This window comes from Octopus bimaculoides, chromosome 5 (assembly GCF_001194135.2).
Source record: "Octopus bimaculoides isolate UCB-OBI-ISO-001 chromosome 5, ASM119413v2, whole genome shotgun sequence".
NCBI classification, from domain to species: Eukaryota; Metazoa; Mollusca; class Cephalopoda; order Octopoda; family Octopodidae; genus Octopus; species Octopus bimaculoides.
The window spans coordinates 106334173-106344700 of NC_068985.1; the positions used below are offsets into that span (position 1 = coordinate 106334173).

The 10528-nt window shown below is 36.9% G+C and overlaps 1 protein-coding gene across 1 annotated transcript in view; it reads left to right on the forward strand.

The window, feature by feature from the left end:
• The window catches only part of LOC128247821 (uncharacterized), a 97051-nt gene that overhangs the window by 30211 nt on the left and 56312 nt on the right, over positions 1 to 10528 (forward strand). The gene's annotated exons all lie outside the window — the stretch shown is intronic.

Below are 10528 nucleotides of genomic sequence, written 5' to 3' on the forward strand. Positions count from 1 at the left end.
ATGCTATATCCCCTTCTATTTCGTTAAATGCTTCAAGTAACTTGTCTCTAAGTCTCTGTCCGTTTGCAGGGTCTTTAAGCTTCCACACCCTTCTTCTCCAAGCCTGTCTAATTCTGGGCACCCATTTTGCCTTGATCCCAAAGTCGCTAACTACTAATCTATGTTGTGGGGTACATTCTTCGCCAGGGTAGGTTTTGGCATTTATAAGCCGCCCTCTTTCCCTATTTCTGGCGAGGATGTAGTCGATTTGGCTAGAGTGTCTGCCGGAGCGGTAGGTGACTAGGTGACTGGCAGGTTTCCTATTATCTATTTCTTATTCCCTTAAAACTATCAAGAGAAGTTAATATTTTATCAAACTGAAGTCACAGCTTGGTTTTTATTCCCTGATGTAGATATTCTACTTCACTTATTATGTAAGTGTTTTTCAGAAATATATCATCTTCACCATCATTCTAATGTTCACTTTCCCAAGTTTGCATGAAGCAGATGGGATTCATTGTAGTTTTCTACAGACAGATGCCTTTCCTATTTCTAAGCAAGGTAATAATATTTCCTCATGGCTGGAGATGTTTTTATGGAAGTCTAAAAATGTAGAACTCTTCTTGTATCATGGTGACACTTGTTTATAGCTACCCTGTGAAGCCAAGGCAAGGTGACAGAAACATACACACACACATGTTCATATATGTGTGTGTGTGTGTACAACAGGCTTCTTTCACTTTCCAGCTACCAAATCCACTCACAAGGCTTTGGTTGTTGTAGGACTATGATAGAGAGCACATATCCAAGGTATCATATAGTAGGACTGAACCTGAAACCAGGTGGTTGGAAAGTGAACTTCTTAACCATACAATCATATCTGCACCATGTATGAACACTAGAAATTTATATTTAGAACTCCTGTCTTTGTAATAAACTATTACTAATGTTACTAGTGTAGTAGTGATAGAAAAAGTGCAAATGAAAGATGACCAAACTACTAGCATTATATTTATATAATTCCCAAGGATTAGTGTCTCGTTTAAGTTCAAAGAATGCCAACGTCGACATATTTCTAATCTGAGCAAGGGAAACGTATAAGCTAAAAGGAGTATCATGCTACAGTAAAATCCACCACATCCATCATCTTGCAGTATAGTCAACACAAAACATTGTTTTCTATAGTTTGTTTGACCTTCATAGATTACAGAGGCACTTTCTGTTTCAAGAACTTTTGATCATGTTAGTGTGTCCTTTGTATGTACGTGTTTTGCGTGTGTATTTAAGAGAGAGAGAGTACATAAGAAGTGAATGATAAAAGGGATAGAGAGCAGGGAAGCATGTGTATGTATAATATGTGTTTTGTGTGTATATTTAATGGATGAGTAAGTTGAGAGAGTGAGAAAATGTGTATAGATACATGAGAAAGAATGAAAGATAAAAGATAGCTGAGTGAGACAAAGAGTGCATTTTGTGTGTGTGTTGTGTGTATGAGTGTTTGCATAATGAAAGAGGTATGTATATATGTTTGCAGAGAGAGAAAGCGTGTGTAAAGAAGCAGGAGTTGATGGAGAGAAAAAACGAGAGAGAGAGAGGGGGTGGTTGGGTGGGGAAGAGAGTAATATCTTGGCAGAATGTGTGTGTGCAACAGTGGCTTGTGATGTTCTGTAAAATAGATTCCCCAAAACTTGGCTCTATACCAACAATATGAAGGGAGATGAAGTATAATGGTACACACATCAACACAGTTCATATTGGTGGTGGAGGGCTTCTTCTAGCAACGAGGGTGGGATGTTGTCATTATTATCTAATAGTAATCAAACAGGGCTATGATCAAAGGAATTTTAGCTGAGACCATTACATCTTTAATTTTCTTTCGGGTACAATATATCTAAGATCATATTAGATAATGTCCCTTCTTTTTTCAAACTACAGGATGAGATTTTGGATTCAATAAAAAGATCATATAGAGGTTTCCACATTGGCTCAACTTTTTAGAGTTTCTTCTTTTTATTTTGTGTTTTCAGGTTGTTACTGGCATTTGAGATTTTAGAGATATTCCATGTGATTGAGACTATTAGAGACAAGAATATTTTGCATGGTTACATATGTCTTGTGAAGGGGTTTGTTGCAGTCATTTTCTGACAGTTTAATATATTCTGAATACTTCCAGATATTAACAAGGATTTACATTTTGCCTCTAAAAAGATGGAATTTTTTTTTATATGATACACAGAGTAGGAGAGGCAGTGTCCACGACCATTTTGGACCCTTCCTGAATGATGAAGTTGGTATGATTGATGTTTAGCATGGATAACTTTAGGTCAATGTTTGCAGGAAAAAATATGAGGGAGGTTTATAGTTTACTGAAGAATTGAAATGTTTACAACAAGGTCTGGGACATGAACCAGGGTAAGGAAAAGCTGATAAAACAATTTGGTATTTTGAGATGGTAATGCGTGATAGTTTGAGAGAGCCAGTAAAGAAAATAAGTGGACATGCTGGATACAATCACTGTTGTCAAGGTCAACTCCACTTGAACAATCCTAAGGCATAGAAGAGGATTATGAAATGACTGGATGCAGTTAATGGGTTATGTACCTTTGGGTTGTGTCCTGTCTTCATTCATTCTAGCATTAGGGGTTTCATAATATTTGTTGCCAGTAAGTTCTGACAATGAAGACAATATGTTTGTTAGTTGCCTTTTATTGTGTGCTGTCTGTACAAGTACTTGTCGATTCATCACATAGTACACTTACCTGAGATATTTCCCTTCTGCTCTATTGTTGAATATACACAATCACTGTCACTAGATTCACCATTTCTCTCTGTATATGTTATATATGCTCAGCGTCAGCAAAAGCGAAATCGTGATGGCACCTGTGCCCAGCATCACCTTCCTGGCACGTGTAAAGACATTCGAGCGAGATCGTTGCCAGTGCAGCTAGACTGGCTCTTGTGCAGGTGGCATGTAAAATACACCATTTTGAGCGTGGCCGTTGCCAGTACCGCCTGACTGGCCTTCGTGCCCACTACACTCTAGGAGTGGTTGGCGTTAGGAAGGGCATCCAGCTGTAGAAACTCTGCCAAATCAGATTGGAAACTGGTGTAGCCATCTAGTTCACCAGTCCTCAGTTAAATCGTCCAACCCATGCTAGCATGGAAAGCGGACATTAGACGATGACGATGATGATGATGATGATATATATTAGAATGACTGAAATATTAGTCACTGAGGATACCAAATCAGTCTGGTGAACCACTGGTATCCTGAGCAAAGAGCAGTGTTGTTTAACACACAAGCGTCTTTGAGAAGTTACTGCTAGTGCCATTCCATATCTATATATACATTATAAATGTTATGCATGCCAATATATTAATCCATTGCTGTTTCAAGCTTCTATATAAATATATACATATGCACATACACACACTTGTGTGTGTATATATATATATTCTTGTATTTGTTTCAGTCATTTGACTGCAGCCATGCTGGAGAACTCTCATAAAGGCTTTTAGTCAAAGAAACTAAGGCTTTGGTTACCCCCAAGGCTATAGTAGAAGACACTTGCCCAAGCTGACACGCAGTGGGACTGAACATACAGCTGAGAAGCAAGCTTCTTACCACACAGCCACACCCGATGTATGTATGTATATAGAATCATCATCACTACCATCTTCGAATGTGTCTTTCATGCTGGCATGGGCTGGCTGGTTTGACAGGCTTATCAGAGGACTGCAATATCTGTTGGATGCCCTTCCTAATGCCAACCACTTTACAGAGTGTGCTGGGTGCTGTCTACCTGGCATCAGCCACAGAAAAGCACTCATTGAGGTTGCTGTATTTATGCTGGGTGATGAGATATTAAGTATAAAGGAACAGATCAGAATGAGTTTCTTGCTGTAGAGCAGGGGTTGGGAAATTTTTAAGTGTGGCTGGCAAAAATTTCCAATGGAAAAAGTCCGCGGGTGGGCCACAAGTTCTAACTCTTATATCTGTGTAAATCTTGTATATATCTATGTATAATTTGAGATACATTAATAAAGGTAAGTTTAACACATCAAATTAATGCATAACATCTTCATTAACGCCACCACTGAATTTAGGACGTTTATATTACTTACACAGTATTCTATATTTTTCAGTTAGAGTGTAGTTGGGTCTCAAGAGGGTGGTACAAACCTAGCAATATGTGTTTTATAGTGAAAATAAAATTTCCGATCAAATGGCAATTAGCAGACGATTTCTGTTCAAGTCCAACCATTTTAAGTTGTAGTGGAAAAGCGACCTATGTCGCAAATAGGCATACAAATATTGTATAAATTTTATAATTGAAAAATTTATTATATTTTGTATATATGAGTATATCGGCCTGCAGGCACAATAGAATGTGCTCATGTTGTAGAGGATATACATAGCAGCTCATATTATACAAGAGAGGGTATAAGTAAGTGACCAGTGTGGAGCTGTAAAGTGATAAAAATAAAATGTAGGGAGGAGATTTTAAGGAGGACTCTCAAGGTACAAGGTGAGTATTAGTGAGAGGGGACAGAACAGTGGGTGGGTGAGCAGATGAGAATGTTGCAGCAGAGTTTTCTGCATTTAGAAACCCTTCCTGACACCAACCCTCACCTGCATTCAAGCAAGGGAATACCCCCTCATCTTTGGTGTCTACCAAACAACAGCTCAGTCATGTTTACATGGAGAAGTAAAAACAAATAACATCATTTGAATGAACCTTTTGTTTACAGAAACCACACAACTTGTCAAGAAGCCTGGTAGGGACTCCACCTACATAATTCTTTCTTTGCTACAGTATTGAACAAAAACCATTTTAATTCTAGTAAACATAATCTGTTCACCTTTTCAATCACCACAGCTTCCATCCCATAGAGGAAACACTGAACTAAACATTACAAGACATTGAGTAGTACAATACAACAATTCCAACAAACATAGCATAAGGTACATGACCCATGGACTTCAACCTGTTACTTCATTATTCTCTTCTGGGTTACAGGATTGTTTAAACAGAGCTGACAACAACAATTATCTCCAACAACTCTACTTTTCTTTTTACAAGTAGAGGTGTCTCTGCAAGGTCAATCAACTTGCTAGAAACAGAAGCCAAAAGTCCTTTATATCACACACTACCACCCAAATAAATGCAGTGGGCACATTTGATAATGTAATCCAGAATACACTATCTTTTATCTTTTACTAGTTTCAATCATTGAATTGTGGTCATGCTGGGGTGGGTATTGCCATGAAGGAGTTTTAGTCAAACAGATTGACTCCAGGACTTATTTATTAAAGTCTGGTACTTATGCTATTGGTTTATTTTGCTAAGCTCCTAAGATCCAGGGATGTAAACAAACCAACACTGGTTGTTAAGTAGTGTGGTGGTGGAAGCACACACACACACACAACAGCTTCCACTTACCAAATTCACTCACAAGGCATTGGTTGGTGTGGGGCTGTAGTAGAAAACACATAGCCAAAGTACTATACAGAACATGTATAGGGAGTCACATTGTTGTAAAATGAGTTTCTTAACGACACAGCTATGCCTGCCTAAAAGAAATAAACAGAAGAGGGAGATGGGGACAAATGGAATAATCAAAGCTTGAATGCTTTTGATCCCAGAGATCTGCTTAATCTGGGGCAAAACCAGTGTTTCTCATAAGTGGTACAACTACAAAAACTTAAAAAAGAGGGCAGTTATTTAATAAAATTAAGATGGTTTCTGACGTTTTAAATTTTGTTAAACACTTTGGTTAAAAAAAGAATTACATACTTGCAAAACAAATTTTGTCATCTTATTAATAAAAATGAGGAAAGGTAGCAAAAACATTTTACATTTTGAGGAGGCTGGTATATGTTAGTTTGAGAAGCATTAAACTCTAAATCAGTGGTTCTCAACCATTTTTTATCTACGGGCCCCACTGCATGTCGAGCGCCTTTGGGCGACCCTTGGTCAAGAACAGTGTCGGTTGGGGAGTTTGACTGGGGCGGTACGTCTGTCAAACGGTAACGCAGGTGTCCCAAGGCGAGCTCAGCGTGGACGGAAACCACACATCGAGCAAAAGAGCAAAAAGCTCGCTCGATCTCAATGTTCAAAAACTAGTTTTATAGATACTTCTTTCAAAATTCTTGCTTTTCACACTTTCACTTGTGTTGTTTGAACTATGTAAAACATTAAAGCTGTTTCTTGCAATACATACATTTAAAACATAATTTTTTCAGAGGCCCTTAATATACTATCTTGGATCCTCAATTTACTATTTTGTTGGGTGGATACCCAAAAATCTTATACAGAACATCAGGGTTCATGTGGATCCCAGTCGAGAAACCACTGCTCTAAATAAACAAGCGACAGTTCAATGCAAGGGCAATAACTTGTACATACTCCCCATTTGCAAAAGAAACTACTATCGGTGAATATGTGTGGTGTCATTTTCCTTTACTCATATCAGTTCTCCTCTTCATTTCAGTAATGTCAAAGAATTCAAGCAATTTGATATATGTTCAGAAAAATGTCAGGACTCTATACAAGTTTCTGTCACACTGAATTTGATCAGGTATTATTCATCTGTAAAGTATGTTTGTAGAGTAGGAAGGATATCTATTTGTTTTCTTCTCTTTATTTTGTTTTAGCTAAAACTAATCTATTTCAGAGATAAGGAATTATATCCTCCTCATTTAAAGTACACTTCTCCATGCTTGCATGGGTCAGACAGAATTTGTTGAGGCAGATTTTCTGAATCCAGATGATTTTCTTGTCAACGTCTTTCACCTATTTCCAAGCAAGGTAATATGTTTCCATAGCCAGACATGTTTTCATGGAAGATTAGAAACAAACACCACTTGTACGATGGTGATGCTCGTTTACAACTATGATGCAAAGACAAGAGTACACACAAACATATATGTATATATATATATATATGATGGACTCCTTTCAGTTTACCAAATCCACTCACAGGACTTTGGTCAGCCTGGGACTATAGTAAAAAAACACTTGCCCATATGGTTGGAAAACAAGCTTCTCAAACACACAACAGTGTCTTCATCTTGGTTATAATAGTGATGTTTCAGCTGTTTAGAATTTCAAACCAAATCCATTATTAAATCCAGGGAATAACCTGACATGCCTATGCACCCTTTCTTCTTCATGGCTCATTTAACGTCCACTTTTCTGTTTTCTTGCATCTTACTCTGTGTATTGCACTTGCACATTTTTTGCCATCATTGCCACCTTTCTTTACTTGACTTATTGTTCCTTTCTGTTCTCCATTTTACCTTTTTCAGTGAGTTGTAGTGCATCTGACCAGTGTATCCAATAAGCTCATTATTATTAAAATTCTATATTTTTATCCTATTGGTTGTGTCATTAAAAAGTTTGTTTCCCAACCACATGGTTTTGAGTTCAAGACCTACTGTGCAACACTTTAGGCAAGTGTCTTCTACTACAGACCTAGGTTGACCAAAACTTTGTGAATTGATTTTATACTGAAACTGAAAGAAGCCTGGTTTTGTGCGGGTGACACGTAAAAGCACCCACTACACTCTCTGAGTGGTTGGCGTTAGGAAGGGCATCCAGCTGTAGAAACTCTGCCAAATTAGATTGGAGCCTGGTGTAGCCATCCGGTTGCACCAGTCCTCAGTCAAATCGTCCAACCCATGCTAGCATGGAAAGCGGACGTTAAACGATGATGATGATATATATCTAATTGTTTGACTGACTAGAACTAATACCTCATCCTCTTAAACAGAAGGAACAATACATTGGATGATGTAGTCCTGAATATTCTGTATCTGAACAAAAGAAATGGTCACAACTTGGATGCCTCTGACTATATACATCGACTTGATCAAAGCTGACTGGGATGAAATAAAACCTATCAGTCTCTTCTCTTGCTTTGGTTCTTCACTGACCCACTGACTCTTCAAATATACTTGATCTGTTCCTCACTTTTAAACACAACTTTTATTCGTCCATGATCTACTTTGTACATTAAGCGTTATCGCTATTACCTCCCTACACCTACTCACACGAAAACATCCCATAAAAGCCACAGTATGAAGCACATCTGGTAACCTAAGTTAGCCAATTGGACAATCTTATGTAAAATAGTTGTTAATATAGATACTAATTTCTGTTTTATACAAAAGCGAGTCCTTACGGTCACCCAACCTACTAAATATAGCAGCCAAAAATATCCCACAAATTTCCGCTTACTATCTTAAAAAAAAAAGACAGGAACACATTGGATAATTTAGTCTTCATCCCTTCTGGATCAATAAAATAAGTGTTAGTAATGTAGTGATGTCAACTCAATAGACTATACACCACTTCTTAGAAATCTCCATCGTTAAGCCAAAGTTTAAAATCCTTAACACCACCACCAGGCTCTAAGGAAATAAGTGGCATTGTGTGTCAGTAGAAATCAAAGAAATTAACTTCACAAAATTACATGCCACAAGAAGACAATTATAGGGTTTCAGACAGGAGCCTTATTCGAATAGAAAAAAGATCAAGGGTTTTAATCCTAGAATTCACACTAATTTTGTGAAATTTAGAAATAATTTTATTCCGTTTGAATCTGGAATTTGGGCTGGGCGTTTAGTTATTTTTGCCTTTACTGCTCAGTATCATAGCAGGTAACAGAACAATTCTTGAGATGGGATACGCCAAGATATCTCACAACTTAGTGGGTTGTTGTAGTACCATTGAAGACTAATATTTGATGCAGTATTGTTACAATGATTCAATAAGAGCCTATCTTTCTTTCTAAGTGATACCTATGCCTATGTTAGGATTTGAACTTAGCATTGCAAATTAATAAAACATCTATATAACATTGGCAACAAAGATGGGTAATAGGAGTGGGGGATATTATGCAGTCTTTTTTACAATACCAGCCAAATTTTCACAAATCACACCATTCTGTCTAAAAAATAAGGAAGGACATTGGATAATATCGTCCAGTAGTTCTCAATCAGGGACCATATGACTCTTGGGGGTCCATGTAAAATTTTGTTGTTAAAAATCATGTGCAATAAATTAGTTCTGCAATACACAAAATATCTTAACAATTTTTTGATTTAATTATAACAATATAATAGGATTTTTTTTTAAACATTGAATAGCTCTGATGGTCTATTCAATTAAAATTGGAATATATGGGGGTCTATAGGTAAAAAATGGTTGAGAACCTCTGAAACAGTCCAAGATATACAAAAAGTTGTGATGTCCAAGGCTGGCAGGTTTTATCGTAGTTCTGGTAACCAAAGATAAACAATAACAACAACAGTACAATTGCTGTTTCCAGCTTAGTAGTGGGGGGTGGGGCATCTGAAGGAACCTATTCGCAGTTAGATGAACTGGACCAGTGAAAATTAAAAAATACTGACCATGAACACATAGCAGTGGTAGTGATGGGATATGAATTGATAACCGATCTGTTAATCAACAGACATCCTATCAATTCAGCCAATTTGTCACTTCTACCACCCATGGACATGCTTATAAAATAAAAAAAAAATTAAAAAAAGTACAACACTCATGACTATCACAAACTTTTCCCATTCAAAATTGTTAAAGCTTGGAACAAGCTACTCACATTGGTTTTTAGTTGTCAAGACACTACATCCTTAAAAATACCATGCTTCCTGAAATTCACCAGTATTACTGACGTACCTATGTCCCCTGTCATTGTTCCCTCTATGACTCTTTTAGCGTTCCCTTTTCTGTCTTTCTAACCTCTTTGATCCGGTTCTGATGAATTGTAGTGCACCGAATACAATAAGCTCATTGAATGCAAAGAGAATTTTTGAGAGTTTTTTTTTTCCATCTTTGTGGACAAATTTTGTTTGGGAGAATTTATTGTTAAACCTCGTCACTCGAACAACCTTGGAGGTAAAAGTTATATAGAAAAATAAACTGTTCAACTTGGTGGAATAATTAAATAAGTAATATAATGAATGATAATAGCAGATATAACAACAACAAAATTATCATAATAATAATAATAATACTTTGTATAACATACATTAAATATAACAGTAGAAACATTTCTGCTGACTTGTTCTGAGTTTCTGTCTCTGGAATGGTACAATCATGTTGATGCATGTTTGTGTGAGCGTGTAGGTTGACAGATTATATAGGTAGGTAAGTATATAATAAATAGTTAATAAATAGATAGGTAGGCAGAGAAAGAGGTAGGTAACGGACATTTTCATTCAAATATTGAACATTGAAAACAGTAGTGTGATAAAGACAGATACACTAACAGAGCGGTTGTTACTGTTCAGTTCCGGTTGAGTAGAGCATGAGCGAAGTCTTTCCAGCCATGACCATCCTATCTACTTTCAGGAACAGTGTATCTTTGATTATGTTATTCAATGTGTCTTTCCCTCTCCACCACTTTTTGAAGTGGCAGAATATCATTCGGAGGAAAATTTGACAAAGATCGGATAGATTTCTGAGAGGTAGGAGAAATAGAATTATAGGCATAGAAATTATATATATATATATATATATAT